This window comes from Ambystoma mexicanum, chromosome 9 (genome assembly GCF_040938575.1).
Source record: "Ambystoma mexicanum isolate Mex_15411 chromosome 9, UKY_AmexF1_1, whole genome shotgun sequence".
In the NCBI taxonomy this organism is placed as follows: domain Eukaryota; kingdom Metazoa; phylum Chordata; class Amphibia; order Caudata; family Ambystomatidae; genus Ambystoma; species Ambystoma mexicanum.
In genome coordinates this window covers 335,587,939-335,608,631 of record NC_090931.1, presented here as the reverse complement: position 1 = coordinate 335,608,631, position 20,693 = coordinate 335,587,939, and positions in this window count along the sequence as shown.

Here is a 20,693-nt window from a genome sequence, read left to right as displayed (position 1 = left end):
GCGTCAAGCGCTTTTCTAAGCAACATGCTGGTGGCAAATCTCTTTCCTCGACTGGCTCCTTCCTCTGGAACAGCCTCACCATCCCTCTCTGTCTTGAGCCGGATCTCCTCAAATTCCGGAAGCATCTCAAGACTTTCCTCTTCACCACCTCCTTCCGCCTCCCATTACAGTGCTAATCCCCTCAGTCGGTGAGATTGGTGGCCTTGGCCCTTTTGTGTCCTCCTAGGTCATTGCTGTCCTCCCATTCACCTGCAGCCCCTCACACTCGCAGCACTTGCCCTTGGGCACCCACAGGCCTGTGTCCCCCACAGGACTGCACTTTATATCGGCAGATGACCATTATTTATGCAACCTTTGCCTAGCACTTAACCGATAGCTGGCAACCTACTCCCTGGCACCCCGGGCAATCTCCTTAGCAGTTACCCCCAACACCCCTGCCCCTTCTTTCTCTCTGGACTTGCTCACATGGCCTAGTAGGACCACCTCTATCCTGTCTATTGCCTTCATCCCATGTTTCCTCCCTTTGCCCTGTGGGCGCTTTGAAACACAATGTCTTGCTGTATAAGTCCCTTACAAATGCACAATAAATAAACTAAATAAATAAATAATGGCAGAAAAAACATGCTATAACTGCAATTTATGAAAATGGATGCTCCTTCTGCTCAAAATGCTTTTAGTAACTTTTTGTCTGCATTGTAAATTTCAGTTGTTTAAGAACACACTAAATCAGTGACTCACCCCCTGAAGTGTGCCTGAAGTAAATCTTTAATGAGTCTAGCAATTATTGTATAGAATTCTAGGAAGACAAAGTATTTGTTATTCCTATTCGTTCTTATTTAGGGTCACTGCTCAAAGTGTTACACTTGTGGAACCCCCCTGTTTTTTTTTTAAAGAGGTCTGAGCAAGAAAGCCAGCCACTCCAGAAACAAAGAGCCACATGCTGCTGGCCACAGCCCAGGAGCTTCCATTAAAAAAAAAAACGATTTTAATTTTTATTTTATTTTTTAGGTGTAGCAAGGGAGACATATGGACATTGAGAATCAGACTTTGAACTCTGTGATGCACTTGCCATGGCATCATCAGAGATGCAAACTTTGATAAGCACTTACCACTATGTACGTTTGTACATTCAGTAAATGACCTTGATAAAGATATATATTTTAAAGGGATGACGATAGCTCAGTGAATTAAGGGTGTTCATCTAGCACCCTATTACAATAAATCAGACTTGTTTTAGTCGGCAGCTTTTCATATCTTTAGATTGATTTAGAAGGTGGTTTGTTGGTGCTTTGCATAGTTTCTTCATTAAACACAGATAACTGGTTCAGCTCATGGAAGAACACAATGTAGACAGCTTAATGTTTGTGTTAAACAGGACTCAAGTCGACGGTACACGAGGGGGGATGGGGTCCACCCACTTCTTTCCGAGGGTGGACTCACTCCCCCCTAGCTAAAATGATAAACATTGAATGTCCTCTTTGAATTTATGCATTAAAGCCGACCACAGAGATCAAACCACAGTCATCAGGTTTGTAGGCCGGACACTTCACCACTGCACTACAAAACCTCATGAAAAATAACGAATTAAAGGTAAAATGTCTCATTTCGGTACTGCAAGTCCCAGGGAAAACATTTATATTGGTCCTTGGAGTTTAAAACATGCACAACTTTTAACGTTTTCAAAAACATTATTGGAAGAAAAAAATCCTCTCTGGGCTTTGTGTGTGTGTTGTTTTTACGAAAGGCAAATGCCATTCGTCCTGTGCAATTTGGGTGGTTATGCAAAGCCAATTTAATGAAATGTGCATATTTCACCTTGAAATGCTACTTTCTCGCGACGTCACATCCCATTGCATTTGTTGATTAGTCTCCCACTTTAATTTTTACGACTTGACCCCTGGTGTTAAAGTTTTGATGCTAGGAGATGTGTTCTATTGGGTTAATTGTCGACAGTAAAACAGGTCACCTGGGCACAGATTTCAGCTAACCCACTATACTGAGTTGACCTAACTCCCCATCCTGACATAACGAAGAAGCAAGCCCCCAGGGACTGTTATGCCACCCAGTGGGTCGATGGAGGAGGGATCTTGCCTGCTCCCTATCCCCACGTAGATGTGGGAAAACAGCCATAGAGGAGGTACTGTGGAATAATGGCTGGAGGATGGTGCAATATTGATTGCCTCAAAAGGACCCAGAAGAGTGAAAGGACAGGCTCCTGTTAATGGTGAAGCCCAAAGATGTCACTGAATCTGAGAGCTGCGGATCAAATCTTTCTAGGAGGATATGATTGAGCCTCTGCTGGAGAATTTAATGTTTAGCAGGGCGGGCCGATGAGGATGAATTCGGTCTTGGATGGGTTACGTTAGAGGTAGGCAGTCAACACACAGGACTGGATGATGGTTAGGGAATTGCAGAGGAAACTCCTGTCCTTTGAGCTTTTACTCTCATGTACAACTGAGTATTGACTGCCTATTGATGGATGGCTATATTGACATCTTTGAGGAGCAAACCCAGAGGCTCCATGTAAAGGTTCAAAAGGATTGGTGAGAGGATGGAGCTTGGCCTGAGTAGCTTAGAAAGCAACCTGTTCATACGGACGGCGTGTTGTCTGCTGAGAGGTAGGATGTAAACCAATTCAGGACAATGCCAGAGAATCCCATCCAGTCAGCAAGGAGGGAGATGCAGTGGTCAGTGGTGTCAAACGCAGGCTAGAGCACAAAGAGGATGAGGACGCATGAGGCACCCGCATCCATGATTTGGGGGACATCATCTACCGCCACGATGGTGGCAGAGTTCTCAACCCTAAGATTTTTCCTTCAAAATATCAGTGTTATTTCTCTAACACCACAGGAGTTCACCAATAATGTGCTGCAACACCAACAACTAACGCTATTAATTAACACCTGTGTGGTCCATAAAACGCATGCAATGTGTCGTCAAAAAGACTGGTGTTGCACAAAAACACAGGCGTGACCCACACCTTCCTTAATTTACTGTTTTACTCGATCAAAAGTCTTGGCCACTTTATTTTAGCTGCTTACCATCGAAAAACTGCGTATAGCGTCCCAGTCATTTACAGAGCCATCACTCTCTTCTGATATTCATTGCGCTGTTTACAGCTCGTTGATTTAACCGGCAGCCTCTGCCATGCACGCGTCCGAAAATGGTAATAGAAAGCGGACTGCCTAGTTCATACATTCATGGCAGCATAATCGCCCACAGTCATAAACAATGGAAATAAAAAGAGGACTATTTCATACCTCGAAACACCAACACATGCAAAACTGCATATGCCCACTTTCCAATATGATCTTCCATGTCCAGTCATGTCACCATAAGTACCATTTGTATACAACCACATGGTATCACACAAATAAATGAAACTGAACTAGCAGGACATCCTGAGACACACGTTCCATCTAATGCAAGACTTGCCCCTTACAGACCGTTTTCAATCGGATGCAATGCGATTAATTTGCACCACACCTATGTGTAAAACCCAACAAATCCCAGAATGGGATTTTACACTTTCCTTGGTATTTACCATCACAACAAAGCCACATTTGTAACATTTATAACAGACTTGGCATTTTTCATGACCACCTAGATTTTTGCAAAACAAACCAAACTGTATAATTTCATAGTTGTTGTTATACAGTCCAGGAACAAAATGCAACACAGAGAAGTTATTACATATTCATTTGTGGCCCGCTCAATTTTAACAACAAAGCTGCATATTGACGACACAAAAAGCGGTCTATTACTAACGATGGCAAACATTATGCCATTCGATGTCCTCATTCAGACCGACTATATGACTGTGTGTTTTGAAAATACATTCTTGTTGTAAAATCATCAGCTTCTGGTCAGTTGCTTCTTTACCTCTACCGTGTACTTGTTTCAGGATTACCCATGTAAAGTCCTCATGAGAGTGGCCTTTCTCAATAAAATGCCTGACCATGGGTGCTTGTATCACCTTTGCTTTAATGCAGCTTCTATGTTCAATCAGGCGGGTCTTACACTTGTGATTTGTTTTGCCTATTTAGTGCAATCCGCACGGGCAGGTGATCAGGTATACAACATTAGTGCTGTTACAATTACAAAACTCTGTAATGGACCATTTGGATGCAATCCCAATATGAACTTCTTTGATTATTGATGTATATTGAAACATTATGCAGCAGCCACGAGGATGATTACCCACCACCAGTGGTAAACCCCACAGCGTAGTCTGTTTAACTATGGCCTGATTCTTTTCACTAATGTCATTTCTGATTAGAATATTCCTTAGGTTGTGACTCCTCCTAAAGGCTACCAAATGTGTTGGACTTTCCTTATTATTCACCTTCTTCCAGATCTTGGAAAAAGCGTTTTTGATTTTGTAAGACAAATCAGAAAACGTGTTGACGAATACCAAAGCATTCTGCCTCTTGGTTTCTTTAGATGTTTGTTTTAGAAGGGCCTCACGATTGTTATTATATGCCCGTTTGGCTGAGTCTTTAGCACATTTTTTAAGGTACCCTCGTTCTACAAGTTTATTTTGAAGTGTATTCGCACTATCTACAAAATGTTCTTTCAGACAGCTGTTGCCTTTAACCTTAAGAATTGGCCAAATGGTAAATTACATTTGATATGTTTTGCACGATGGCTCGAAAAGTACAAAAGTGCATTATGATCTGTGATCTTGCTGTATGGTTTAACCCTTAGAACACCTGCTTGGTGGAAAATAGAAATATCAAGAAAATTAATTCTCTTGATTTCTTAGGTAAATTTTAAGTACCCATTTTGACAATTAAGCCATGTCACAAATTCTTCCGCTGAGGACATGTCGCCTTCCCACATGATGAAAATATCATCAATGTATCACGACCACTGTCGCAAGTTGTCTTTGTACGGATTGTTATCTGAGTAGATGGTGAGTTTCTCAAACATCTCAATGTACAAGTTGGCCAAATTTTGAGCCATGTCTGCCCCCATGGTGGTACCCTCGGCTTGTTGGTAAAAAGTACCTTGAAATTGAAAAATATTCATAGTCAGCGCACACTTTGTGCACCACATGATGAAGCTGTTACTAACAGGATGATTGCCTGTGCGTCCCAACAACACTTCCTTAACAATCTCAAGGGTAGCTCTTTGGGAAATGACTGTATAAAGGGACTGAATGTCCAAACATATTAATAAATGGACCCCTGGAGTGAAAACAACACCCTCAATCTTGTTTATGGCATCAGTGGTATCTCTAAGGTAACTCTTAATCTGTAGTACAAATGGGCATAAGTAAACATCAGCGAACTTGGATAAAGGCACCAAAATGGAGTTGACCCAAGATACTGTAGGTCGGCCCGGAGGGTCTGTCTGATTTTTGTGGAGTTTAGTCAGAATATAAACCACTGGCACTCTACCATTTTTTCTTTTTAGATATTCTGCTTCTTGTCTACCGATCATGTTGTTTTCAAAAGCCAATGTCACTTTGTCATTGATAACCTTTATCGTTGCCTCTGTGGGATCTTCATTCAACACCCGATAGCTGTTCTTATCTATCAGCAATTTATTGCACTCCTAAACATAGTCTTGGCGGTTCAATAACACAATTGCTCCACCAGTATCCTCCTGTGGGACTATGATCTGATTATTCCTCGCCAGTATTTGCATAAGACTTCTTTGTTCCTTATTAAAAATGGAATGGACCCCCCTTTCAACGCTTTCCAATTTCGAAACCTCTTCCAATACCTTCTTTTCAAAAACCATAGATTCATGGAAAAAGCTATGTGAGGGAGTGTTAAAGGTAGAGAGCTTTTGAAGGCCACTAAAGTTCATTGTTCCTGTGTCATCCTGACCCTCAAAGAATTATCTAAGATGTACTTTGCACATAAATTGCTGAAATTGCATCCTAAACTCGAACGGATCATGTTGTTTGGTGAAAACATAAATTAAGGATGGTTTGGCTCATGCCTGTGTTTTTGTGCAACACCAGTCTTGTTGACAACGCATTGCACGCGTTTTATGGACCACACGGGTGTTATTATTTGTTGGTGTTGCAGCACATTATTGGTGAACCCCTGTGGTGTTGGAGAACTAACACTGATATTTTGAAGGAAAAATGTTGGGGTTGAGAACTCTGCATTTGGCTTTTTCAGATCTTTGGAGAGAGCAAGGTTGAAAAACCACAATATGTGCCGCTTTTGACACTGAGGCATGATTTTTAAAGTAGTTGCTGGTCCATGATATATGGAATATCATGTTATTGAGAGGTATGAAACTGGGATGTTAGCCTATTGTGTGCCTTATGAGTGTGCACTGGAGTGTACATTTTAAATGGTAATGCAGTCTATGTATTTTGTGGTTGTTTATACAGTGTACTTATCCGGTACCCACGTGAAGGGTTTTGAAGAACTACAGAAGTACGACTCTGAAGGGTTTGATATTTTATTTCCAAATGAATGGAATATTGAAACGTGACCTTTTCAGATACTTCATAGCGGAAACGTTGTGCTATTGTGTTTTTTGGACACACATGGGGTGTTTTATTAATAAAGACAGTTTTTATGTTTTTTATAGTGCTTCAAAAAAGAATCCAAAAAAGAATTACCCTTACCAGGATACAAGTGGTCGTTCACGGATTTCAAGTTGACAAGAGGATCCCCTGATGAATGTCTGACACTAAAGGTCTTTAGACAGAAACATGTTGGGTTAAATGAAAATGCAACAAACAGACCTAGTTTTATTTGAAATGTTTGCATTGTTGTGGTTCTAGTGAAGTGTCAAATGGTGTTTTGTGTAATGTGCATTTATGTTTGGAAGGTGCTCGTATTTTTGACTAGGATATAGTGTTCTAAAACTAAAAAGAAAAAAAGAAAAATGTTTTTTATGAAATTGTGAGTTTTTTCTACAGGATACTGAATCATTTTAAAAAAGAAGTGTATATTTCATGCTGAATATGAGGTTTTGAGTACATGTTGGTTTTTTGAAAAAAGCAAATTTGGCACCATGTTTAAAAGATAGACTATTAGAGTCTGATTTCCTTATATGAATATACTGTACATTGTCTTTTTTTCCCAGGACAGTGGAAGTCAGCAGGGTTGTGCAATAGACCTTGTTTAGGGGATCTAATTTGAGTTACCTGTATTGAATTTGCAGTCTCAATGTAACACTTGGGGCGGAACCCCGACTAAAAGTCATGGAGGAGATGTAGTTATTGAATTCTGGCAAGTAGTTGTGGAGTGACTGCTTTTTCAAAGATGTTGCCAATAAACTGGAGTTTCGTAATGGTCCGATAGTTGGCCAGGTCATTTGGGTCTATGGTCCGTGCTTCAAAAAGAAATCATATGAGACCAGTCTCGCGGGTGTCCTGGAATTACTCTTCTGTGACGGAGGAATGTATGATGCTGAGGAGTGCTTTGAGTGCTATGCCCATCAATTGTTTAATGATGGAGGCCAGGATGATATAATCAGAGTAGGAGGTAGGTTTGAGGGAAGCAATTGTTTTTAGGAGGTCTGGAGGAGAGAGGGGAGAGGATTCAGTACAGAGGGCAGTGTGCATTTGGCGTGTGAGGGGCGGGGCTAATGGAATGCTGTATGAGGTTGATTTGATAATCTGTCAGACTTTGTCCAATTTTTCAAAAAAAGAAGTTGTTGATTCTGTCACATTTTCCTGAGTTGCTGGCACCTCAGGGTTGGGTGAGGGTTTGGTGCAATGCTTTACTACTTCAAAGAGGGAATTGCCCCTGATAGAGGCTGCCGCAATGGTGGTTGAGGAGTAAGCAGACTTGGCCTCGGTAATCAAAATCCAATGATTAGAGCAGAGAGACTTGAGGTTGGTGAGATCTCCAGGGTTATTTGTTTTTGCACCACTGTTTCTCTAGGGCTCTGATTGAGCATTTGTTGAAGGCCAGATTGGGGATGTGAAAATATACAAGGGGAATGGGTTGCTTAACAGGTATTAGCGGGTTGTGCCCAAGCACTATGCAGTAACACAAAAAATGGGGGGGCAAGCAAACCCTAGAATCATTTCTACTCAACAAGCATGTGTGATGTTCGTGAGTAATTGTGTATGTCTCAAGGGATGGGGGAGAATGAGGCCAATGCTTCCGTATCACACTGTAGAAATTGCTACTGATTTGCTATATGTTCTGCAGAGAACAGCGAGAATACCTAGGCCTGTCATCAAACAAGACTGTATTCGGTCAAAAAGGACAGAGAAGGTTCTATACATCCCTTCCTACTCTTGATTCCATCCCTAGTCACTGCTGGTGTGCCGCCTATCTAATAGTGGATAGAATAAGAAGAAAACCATTTATTAGTATTTCAGCTATTTTTTTCTTTCATTGATTGGTGCTTGATTGGCTAGTGACCCAGGCATTGGGTTGTTCAGAGCTATTCGTGGTGTGAATCAGGTGGAGAGCACTGGTCAGAAACCCTTGCTACTGAAGAAATTAAAATAATGGGTAGGGACAATTACCAACCAGTATTAGGGCAAAATGATCCCTTTATTTGCCATTAATGAAGGTAAAGGACCCTGATTAAAAAGTTGTCTCTAGTTACAAGACTAAAACTATCTTGTTGTGAAGACTATGCCAGGATGATAGATACTAGAATTTCTTAGTCTCCTTCTGGTACTAACGTGGTTTGCGGACAAAGCCTTACTGCTGTCTTCACACATGTGTCAACCGGTTTCGGTGGCCTAGGTTAATGCCACCTTCTTCAGGACTGTCTTCATAATATGCTTGCAAAGTAAATCTGCTACAGTATGGCTGGACATATGTAGAACTCTCATATTCTGTGTCCAACATTCAGTTGTAATAGTGGTACAGTCTCACCTCGGACTTGCGTAAGGAGATATTCAGACTGAACCTGTAAATAAACAAGGAAACAGTGTCAATGCTAGGTATACTTAACTAGCATTGTATCAGTAGCTAATGATGAGCTATTGATATTACATTTGGAGCATATACATTTATAATTTGAGAATACTCACAGGCCAGTAAACTGACTTTGGTGCAGAGTGGAAGCTGTATTTGGTGCACATGGTCACAGAGAAATGTGGCGTTACTGTACACCTCGGAAGAATAGAGTACAGTATGCTTGAACCATTGTCCCAGCAATGGTAACTGGTGTTGATTAAAGAAACGGCACCTACGAGGAATCAGGGACAGATATACACTAAGTAGAGGTAAAGAGTCTAGTGACTTGAGCCTTCGAGTATGGTATCTCCTTGTCTCACCATTATTGTGCCTGGTCTTAGTATTGCTCTGTTAGATAGAGGCTCAACGCGGTTGGAGCTTCCTTTAGGATGCAGGAAGCATGCTAGTCCATAAATAATTGCTTAGTTGTATATGGTTGCCCTGTTGTTGGGCTCCACATGCATGCTATGGATACACGCAGGGGAAAAGATAACCACAGTGACCTCAAAAGCTGAGATCCGAGACTGGATGGCTAAAACAAATGCTCGGTGTTATGCTATCTCTACTTTGTCTACTTTAACCCGTGACAGAGAAGCGGTCGAACATGACAGGGCTTTACGTGATGTTTGTATGCTGCGGTTAACTCGTGCTTTCTAATCGCTTACCTCCCGAGTTTGAGATTCTGGAGTCCTTGCAGGGCTCTCGCTGACGATCACAACAGGCCGTGAAACTGAAAACGGATTATCTAGATGTTAGGTGCCATTGCTCAGTGTCACGCACATGCACATTGGCATGCATGGTAAGGCAGTAATTACAGTAATTGTGCTGTCCCAGGCGCCATTTTAGGAGAGGTGTTAGGGGGTAGGCAATAGCCGCTATTGCATATGGTGTTAGTGTACACCTGTGCCAGAAAAGTTTGCACTTTCAACTTTTAGTTACAGTTAACAAATGGTTGTTATGATGCAGGTTGTTCTAATTCATTAAGGCAGTTGAAATAAAATGCACATCTTGAGATGGGCTGTCAATCAAGATGTTGAATGTGGCTGTAAGATGCCTATATAGTACAATGTTGCCTGTGTTCCTAATTCATGTTGAGTTGTCGTGTAGGCATCAAATGGAAGAGTGCTATGGTGGGATGTGCTCTATGTGGCAAGAGTGCTTGTGCAACCAGTTAGTTTATGTGAACTTGGGATCACGGAAGATATTTGTGTGGTATTGTACAATCTGGTTGTCATTTTTGTCTTGGGATAGACCCTGGCAGCGGTAGGCACGTCTATGTAACTATTGGTACCCATTCATTTCGAAGAAGGGGTCCATGAAGCAGGCCTCAAGTTTAATCTAACCCATACATCTCGTAATGAGGTATAGGTTGTCGTAATCTCTATTGCAATCGTAAGGCATACTCAGATGGTTGTCAGGGTTTGCCAGTTTATTGGTTCATTCAGACCTTGTTGATCAGTTTTCAGGCAAAAGATCCACCTTTTCTATTTTAATAGGAGAGATTGTATATTTCCGCCCTAGGTGGAACAGTCACCTTTTCTAGGACTGTCCAAGTCAGGTCATTCTGATTGTGTCTTTTTACCAGTAAGTGTTCTACCAGAGGTGCATTAGCCCTTTTCGTTCGTATACAGGAATGATGTTCCTGTATCCTTTTCTTTATTGGCCTAGCGGTCATACCAATGTATTTTAGATTGCATGGACATGTAATGAGATAGATTACATTCCTGGAGTTATAGTATGTAAATGTAAGTTGTCTCCAGGGAGTATGTAGGCCCAGGTCTAATGAGGTAGACCTGTGAGTTAGTGGACATATTGAGCAGAGACCACACAGCGAATGACGAGCCGGTTCTGTCATGTTCCAAATAGTAAGTTGCGCAAGTGGCCCTGAACCCGGGTAGTAGGAACTGGCAAGTTAATCTCTGATGTTTCTCCTTCGTTTAATGGCAAAATGAGGAGGCAGTAACAATGTGGAGCCCACATTAAGAATTGGCCACAGCTTTAGAATCTCTTTTTTACTCAGTTTGTCTGTGACAAATAGCTTAGAACTTCTGTTATCTGATTCTCCTGTGTTTGTCTCATATTTTGCTCTAGAGTGGTGTCTCTGGGAATATTCTATGCATGCTTTCTTGCATGTCTCAAATGTTTCCTCTGAATACCCCGCAACAGGTTCCTAAAACTCACCCATTCCAGCAGTAAGGAAGAAGCACAGTTTCTGGATCTTAAAATACAAGCTAACAATAGTAGACTCTGTACTACTGTCCTTGCAAAACCGACAGACAGGAACTTGTTATTACAGTTTGACAGTTTAGATCCCAAAACATTTACGGCAAATCTCCCCTTTGGACAATTTCTGAGATTTCGACACAACTGTTCAGTTACTGCAGAATATGATGAACAAGCAACAGCCCTGACAAACAGACGAAAAGAAAGGGGTTATCCAAGGAAACCTTTGAGACATGCAAGAAAGCATGCACAGAATTTTTCCTGAGATACCACTGTAGAACAAAATACGAGACAAAAACAGGAGAATCAGATAACAGCAGTTATAAGTATTCGTCACAGACGAACCAAGTGCAAAAAGAGATACAAAAGCTGTGACCAATCCTTAATGTGGGCTCCAGAACTTTACTTCCCCCTTGTTTTGCCATTAAACGAAGGAGAAACATCAGAGATTCCCTTCTCAGATCCTACTTCCCGGGTTCGGAGCCAGTTGCACATCCTACCATTTGGAACATGACAAAACCGGCTGGTCATTCGCTCTGTGGTCTCTGCTCAGTATGTTCCCTAACTCTGAGGTCTACCACATTAGACCTGGGTCTACATACTCCATGAAGACAACTTACATTTACAAACTGTAACTCCAGTAATGTAATCTATCTCATTACATGTCCATGCAATCTAAAGTACATTGGTAAGACAGCGAGGCCAATAAAGATGAATATACAGGAACTTCAATCCTGTATACGAACGAGAAGAGCTAATGCACTTCTGGTGGAAGACTTACTGGTAAAAGGACACAATCAGAATGACCTGACTTGGTCAATCCTAGAAAAGGTGACTGTTACACCTAGGGGTGGAGATATACAATTTCTCTTTCTAAAAAGGGCACACAGGTGGATCTTTCACCTGAAAACTGATCATCAAGGACTGAATGAACCAATAAACTGGCAAACATACGATCACAATAGAGATTATGATAAGCTATCCCACTTTACGAGATGTATGGGTTAGATTAAACCTGAGGTCTTCTTCATGGACCCCTTCTTCGAAGTGACTGGGTACCACTAGTTACCTAGACATGCCTACCACTGCTAGGGTCTATCCCAATACAAAAACGACAGCCAGATCGTACAATATCACACAAATATCTTCTGTGATCCCAGGATCACATAAACTAACTGGTTGCACGAGCACTCTTGCCGCAGAGAGCACATCCCACTATAGCACTCTTCCATTTGATGCCTAAACGACAACTCACCATGAATTAGGAGTATGGGTAGCATTGTACTATATAGGCATCTTAAAGCCACATTCAACATCTTGATTGACAGCCCATCTCAAGATTTAAATTTGATTGCAGCCGCCTTAATGAGTTAGAACGACCGGCATCATAACAACCATTTGTTAACTGTAACTAAAAGTTGAAAGTGTAACCTTTTCTGGCACAGGTGTAGACTAACACCATATACAATAGTGGGCATTGCCTACCTCATAAAGCATCTCCTAAAATGGCACCTAGGACAGCACGATTACTGTAATCATTGCCTTACCATGCATGCCAATGCGCATGTGCGTGATCCTGAGCAATGGCACCTAACATCTACATAAGTCCGTTTTCAGTTTCACTGCCTGTTGTGATCATCAGCGAGAGCCCTGCAAGGACTTCGGAATCTCAAACTCGTGAGGTAAGCGATTAGAAAGCACAAGTTAAACGCAGTATACAAATATCACAGTAAGCCCTGTCATGTTTGGCCGCTTCTCTGTCACCGGTTAAAGTAGACAAAGAGCAGATAGCATAACACCAAGCATTTGTTTTAGCTGTCCATTCTCGGATCTCACCCATCGAGGTCACTATGGATATCGTTTTCCATGCATATATCCATAGCATGTATCTGGATCCCAACAGCAGGACAACCATATACAACTGAGCATTTATTTATGGGCTAGCATGCTTCCAGCATCCTAAAAGAAGCTCCAACCGCATTAAGCCTCTATCTAACAGAGCAATACTAAGACCAGGAGCCATGGCATATGATAATGGACCTTCTTCGAATGATAATAACAACTGGATCACATAGACCTACTTGCAGCAGGCCTTGCCACATTTTAAATCAAGCATTATGCTAACACAAGGAGATACCATAGTGGAAGTCTCAAGTCACTATACTCTTTACCTGTACTGAGTGTATATCTACCCCTGATTCCTCATAGATACTGTATGTGTAATCAACACCATTTACCATTACTGCCACAATGGTTCAAGCAAGCTGTACTTTATTCGTCCCAGGTGTCCAGTAACTCAACACTTCTGTGTGACCACGTGCACTAAATACAGCTGCCAGTCTGCACCAAAGTCAGTTTACTGACCTGTGAGTATTCTCAATTTACATATGTATACACTCTAAATGTAATATAGATAGCTGATTAGTAGGGAGACTCAGACATTCTAGTATCTATCCCCCTGACATAGTCTTCACGACAAGATAGTTTTAGTCTTGTAATCAGAGACAACTTTTTAATCAGAGTCCATTTACCTTCAGGACTGGCCAATAAAGCGATACTTTTGCCCTGATACTGGTTGGTAATTGTCCCTAACCGATATTTTAATTTCTTCAGGTGCAAAGGTTTCTGACCAGTGCTCACCACCTGATTCACACGATGAATAGCTCAGAACACACCAATGCCTGGGCCACTAGACAATCAAGCACCAACGAATGAAAGAAAAAATGAGTTGAAATACTAATAAATTGCTTTCTTCTTATTCTATCCACTATTAGGTAGGAGGCACACCAGCACCGACGAGGGTTAGTATCAAGTATAGGCGGGGACAGATAGAACCTTCTCTGTCCTTTTTTCACCTAATACAGTGTATTTTGTTGACAGGCACAGGCATTCTTGCTGTTTTCTGTAGAACATATAGCAAATCAGTAGCCCTTTCTACAGTGTGATAGGGAAGCACTGGCCTCATTCTCCCTCATCCCTTGAGACACGCAAAATCACTCACGAACATCACACATGCTTGTTGAGTAAAAAGGATTCTAGGGTTTGCCTCCCCCCAGGGGTGTTGTTAGGTCTGGAAAAGATCAGGGGCTAAACTAATGTCGAGATTGGCGGGACTCAGGGCTAGCTATAGCCTTTTGATGGTAGCCCCGGAGTTTCTATCCGGGGCTACAACCAAAAGACCCGGGGCTATAGCCCCCTCAGCACCCCCCTAGCAATGCCTCCACTCCCCCCCATTCGTGTTACAGCTTAGGGGTCTACCAGGGGATGGTATGATATGATATGGTATTTGTAACGCGCCTATACACAAGTGTTTCAAGGCGCGATGGTTAGGCCTTAGTGTGGCTGGTTTTTAGCGATGCATGAATCTCCACTGCTTTCCTAGCGAAGCGATTGAGTAGTTCTAGGAGGATGGATGCATTCCCTGAGGTGGGGAAATGTGCAAAGTTTTGCTTCTAGTTCCTTGACCGGAAAGGCTTGGAATGAGTGGCGCTGAGTGAGGCTGCATTTAGTCTGACCTTTGTGGCCCGTGGTTGAGTGGGTGATCCGCAGTGAGTCGACAGCATGTTCAGTCCAGTTGAGTGTGATAGGGTCTGTGCATTTGATGAGGGGATGACGTAAAGACTGAGTCTAGGGTGTAGCCTTTGTTGTGTGTGGCGGAGAGGTCCATGGATCCAGTCAGTGCGAAACGCATGCTTCAAATGTGGCCGTCTGAGTGAGACTTGGGGGTGTTAAAATCTCCAAGAAATAATGTTTTACTTTGTGCTATATACCTCCTCTGCCTTTTGTGAGGGAAAGCTATGCTCTTGGACAGGGTGTGAATGATATGATATGTTATGATATGGCATTTATAACGCGCCTGTACACAAGTGTTTCAAGGCGCAACAAGGCAAGGGAGGGGAAACAACAGAGGGAAGACAGAGACAACGATCTTACTAGGCCAGGTGCCATTGAGATTGCGCGAGTGCAGGGGAAGGGGGAAAGGGAAAAGTGCAGGAGGAAGGAGGAGGGGACAGTGCAGAACATGGGATCAAACAATAACAAGAAATAATGTGAGCCCGTAGCGGTGAGCGCTTTTTCATAAAAGGTGATGGGGCACTGACCCACCCATTTTGGGTGAGCCACCCAGCCAGCTGTGTGAAAACACTAAGAACTTCCTCAGCTGCAACAAGCAGCTGAGGGAGTGTTTCTGTGTTGGCTTGAACTGTCAAAGGGAAATGCCGGTTCCCTTTGACTGTTCATACTCCTGCATGCATGTCCAAAGGGACATGCATGGCCTGGGGTGTTTTGCTTGCCTAGTGTTGCATGCCGATTGCAGATGTAGGCTGGAGTACTGCAGCTCTGAACGTGCAAGGGGGCACGTTCAGCAAGGATGTGTTTTTTTGGCAACTTCATTTTTTTAACTGTCAGTCAATCTTATTCTCTCAACAAACAACAACAGTATAAGCCATGCTGATGCTGCTGTCATAGTTATCCACTTTAATAAATAACAATGAGCCAAAAAAAAACAGTCTGTGCCCTCCTGCTGGTCATGCTAGATCACTACTCTAACCAGCCTACATGTCATTGTCACCACTCCACTACTTTAATAAATGGTGGTCTTGCTGTAGCAGGGTGGGTGGCTTGGCTTGTGGTGCAGATATCAGCCCGCAGTAGCCAGGTAGCCACAGCACCAAGTGCAGCTGCTAGTTCAGTGGGCAAGCAGGCACGCATATGTATATGTATCAGTGTCAGTATGACGCTGACTTTGCTGGCGTGGACACTCAGCGGGTACAGTCAGGGCTTTACACTTTTTCTTATGATATGTAGCTAGCCTGGGGTGCACCAATAAGCAGGTGCATGCCAGGCCAACAACTCATTGATACTTAAGCACAAAATGGAATATGACTGCGATTAATGCTGCACAGTTGCCATGGCCCCCAGTGGGTCACCAAGCATAGAGAGGACAACATGACAGTCACCAGCCAACAGCAGCACCAGAGGCAAAGGCCAGGGAGAAGGTCAATGACCATGTAGGGGAGGAAAGAAAACACAAACGCCCCATCCTACCATGGCCCCGCCGCACATGCTAGTGTGACGATGCCAGGCTTAGGGTCAGTGGGAGTGGCTGACCCAAGAAATAGACACCCTGGAAGTGTGCTCTCTATATCTTTCCAGAGAGCATGCTTCCAGGGTTTGAATCCAGCTGGCAGAACGAAACGGGACCGGGATTATAAGAGGTAAGGAGAGGGGCCCTGGGATTGTTTTTTTGAGCAGGTGGAGGAGCCCTGGGGTTGTTTGTGGAAAAGGGTGGGTGGGTCTTTTGTATTGTTTTTGGAGTGGGTGGGGAGCCCTTGGGTTATTTTGGAGCAGGTGGAGGAGCCAAGGGTTGTTTGTGGAAAGAGTGGGGGGTCTTTTGGATTGTTTTTGGAGCAGCTGGGGGAGGCTTGTGGTTGTTTTTGGAGAGGGTGGGGCTTGCAACTATGCAGATTGTGGGGAAGGGGAGCCCAGGGACTATGCAGGGAGTGGGGTAGGGAGGAGCGGGGCATAGGGAGCTTTGGGCAGGGGTGGCTCATCCATAATGGGCAAGGGGGCGTTGACCCAGCAGCCCCCTAGCCCATTATGGTGGAGACAAGGAGCCAGCCCAGTGAAACACTGAGCTTTTTCCAACTAAGGGAGTACTCCTGTGCTGGCTGAACTGTCAAAAGGAAACACTGTTTCCCTTTGACAGTTCAGTTCCCCAGCTGTACATGCTCAATGAGCCATGTAAGGCTGGGGCGTTTTGAGTACCCAGTCTTGCATAGGTCATTGGAAATGCGGGCTGGGCAACTGCATGTGTGCATGTGCGAACGGGCACTCCTGCGCATCTTTGCACATACAGAGAGAGCAGTCTGAAGCGGGGTGTTTCAGTACCCCAAGCTCTTGCTTCCCGATTCCTGTTCATGATGCAGGAGCTGGAGCGCTGGGGAGGAAACTTAACTGTTAATTAATTTTGTATTTAAATATGTGTATGGGTGTGTGTATGCTTGTGATATGAGTGAGTGTATGATGATGGGTGCTTGCAGAAATGATTGTGTGCTTGATGTGTGAATGCTGTGTGAATATATGTGTGTGTGTGTGTGTGTGTGTGTTTGTGTTAGACGGGTGGAGCTGATTATGGCGAGTGGGTGGGGAGGAGGGTTGTACAACAAAGACATTTAAAAAATGCCTTTGTTGCACAATCTCCCTATCCACCGGCTAAAATCAGCTCTCCTTCTTAGGTGCTGTGGAGCCCAGGGAACAGGGATGGTATTTTGCACTGGACATTCATCATAGATGTCCAGTAAAACATACTATGTTTTCTCTCTTGGCCCTCCAGGGCCAATTGCAAACTGTTTGTCTGTTTACCCTTTTTTTTTTAAAGTGTTCTATAAAATGTAACATTTTAGCATATTATTTTTTAAAAAATCCTGGGGGGATAACCCCTACGCCCCCTGACCTATGCTTGGTTACCATCGCATATCTGGGGGAAATATGTATGCATTTAAAGGATTAAGGAGGAACCCCGGAGGAGCACTCATAAAGCAAATAACTGAGTGCAGTCTCTATCTATTTCCGGGTGGGGTTACCTATTAACAATCATAAGATATAGACTAGAGATCATAAAATAGAGACTGGTCTGACAGATTATCCAAATAGATCTTTCAGTATCATTAAAAACAATGTAATCATCAATACAATAATTCATACAAAAAATAAAAACATGATATTCTAAAAAACCAAACACCAGGAACTATTCACTGGTCCTGCTCGTTTACAATTTCCACAGGGGTGGCCTGAGTAATATAACATACAAGAATTGTAGAACGACTTTTTAACACAGTTGTCTTCTGGTTGGGAATGTGGAAAAAAACAGAAGTCCTACATGAGCCATAATGCTCTTCTTGACACTGTATATTAGTTTACAGTTTGTATTCTCAATGATTACATTGTTTTTAATGATACTAAAAGATCTGTTTGGATAATCTTCTCAGTGTTCTAATTTGTCAGACCAGACTCTATCTTATGATTGTTAATAGGAAATATGTAAGCCCCTCCCCTTAAAAAAATCACCAGCTGCCACTGACCCTAGGACTGTGCTGGGAGCGGGGTAGGGAGAGACCAGGCACTGTGGTGGGAGCATGATGGGGGCAGCCATTGGATAGTTATTAATTATTCTTACTATTGTTATGGTATTTATTGAGCGCGCCCCGAGCTTTGAGAAGCAACAGAGCGCTTTACAGAGGTATACAACAATACAGATACATAAGGGAGCACTTTACAAAGTTATACAACAGTACAGGTGCAAAATAGAGCACTTTTCAGAGGTAACAACAGAACTGATTTACAGTGGGTGGTAGGATACAGAGGGGCACAGAGGAGGGGTACAGCTGTATCGGGCGGCGGGTGGGGGATGGGCAGGCGGCGTCTAGCGAGTCAGGTGGCGCGAGGAGCGACGTGATGGCCTAGGTGTTGAGGAAGAGCCACTCTTTGAAGAGGTGGGTCTTGAGTTCTTTTCTGAATTGTAGGAGCGTGGGGGCGAGTCTGATGCTGATAGGGAGGATGTTCATAGTCTTGGTGTGTAGGCAGAGAAGGCTTGTTTTCTCCTCCTTTCCGTTTTGCAGTGGCAAATTTCAAATCTGCAGGTGTCCTGGCTCCTGGTGGTGCACTGTCCACCTGAGATGCTGAGTTTCTCCATGAGGTAGCTGGGTGACTTGATGGTGACTGCCTCATAGATGATGCAGCAAGACTTGAAGGTGATTTGTGCATGCAGTGACTGCCGGTGAAGGTCGATGAGGTAATGTGGTTGTATCAGCGTTGACCCTTAATGAGGCATGGGGCTGCATGTAGAACACTTCTCAGGCACACAAGGGAGGATCTAGGTGGGAATGGACCCATATAGGTGAGATAGGACCAGTGCTTGAATGGTGGATCTAAAGCTGTCTGGAGGGAAGAAGGGCTTGACTTTCCGCAGGAGGGAGAGCTGATGCCAAACTGGCTGAGTTTTCTTAGCTATGTGTGAGGAGAGGTGTTCGTCGATGTGGAACTCGAGGGACTTAGCGCAGTAGGTGAGTTCAGTTGGCCGTTATCAAAGATGTTGAGGGGGTCATCGACCACCTGTATGGTTGCTGTCTCCCTGCTGCATCTGGGTCTGCAGTTGTGTGGCTACAGCTTTCTCGATGATCTTACCTAGGAAGGGAAGATGGGTGATAGGGCGATAGTGGTGGGAGCAGGGTGGGGAGAGCTGAAGGACCTTGGTGGGAGCAGGGTGGGGAGAACCCAGGGCCAGGGCTAAGAGTGGGATGAGGAAGTCCAGAGACTGTGATGGGTGCAGGTATGGGAGCCTGGGTGCTAATCTGGGAGTAGGGTGTGGTGATGGGCATGGTAGTCCATAGCCATTTGGATTCACTGTCCATTTGGCATTTTTGGGGGGCCTGGCCTGCCAACATTTTGCTCAGGGGTGCCCATGGCAAAAAAGTTTGAAGACCACTGGTTTAGAGCAAAGAAAGAGGTCAGGAGAGATTTGAGGGGATCTGCTTGTGTTGCATCACTTCTGCGTACGCACCTGTTAGTGGTGCCAAGTGTTGGCAAAAGGACATTTATTTGAGTTGCATCCTGAGATAAAAATACACTAATTACTGCTAGGGAGCTGTTAGCAGGGGAGTTCAAGGACTAAGAAAGATGTACTACATCAAAGCTAAGTATTTTTAAGAGCTGGCTTGAGAAAGTGATTCAGAGAAATAATCAATTCAGACATTCTACTAATTCCTAATTCCAGGGAAGAAACTGGCCTAGAGCAGGAACTGTCTTGCCAGAATGGTGTTCCATGTAGAAGGCCCAAAGATGAGAAACTTCTCTGTTCCTAGCTGCCCGAGGCTCCTGAACACCTGTTGCAGATATAAGAAACTGATTTACAAGCTGCAGCTGAAAGTGTTCCTTTGCTCATCCAGGTAGGCCAAGCGCAAACTGTAAAACAGTCCAAAGTTGTATATATGTCTCGTACTTTGCACACGTTTCACTGTTATGGTGAGTAGTCTGATAGATGAAAGGCACAATACCCAGTTTGCATTGTATGCTCAGAATAAATGGATGTTTGAATATGTATCCCAAACATGTTTTATGCATTTGCTAACATTCTGTTCCCAAAATGCACTTTGTTTCTACGCAACGTAGCCAGCATCCGACATTCCGGGCACTCACATTATTGGACACCTACTTACGTCCCTCAGCCTTCCCCCATCACTCTGTGAAAGGTGGGGGGAGGGTGGGGATTGTTGCCCCAGTTTATTTTGTCAATTGTCAGCACTGACTGATTCACCAGTGCTGGCAGCTGCTTTACAGTGTTTGGCTGCGTGGCTAAAGAAAAGTGTTTTTTTTGGTTTCTTGTGACTGAGATTTTCTTGCCTGTTTCTCTCCTTTTTCCACCTATCTGACTCCATGCATGACTTGTCTCGATGTCCCTCCCTTTCTCTCCATAACCTCAAAGGTTCGAGACTGAACCAGTGGCCGAAGTATAGTCCAAGGCGTCTAACCAGTTACAAGTTCAGTTGAACAAGGACATAGAGCCACTGGCCG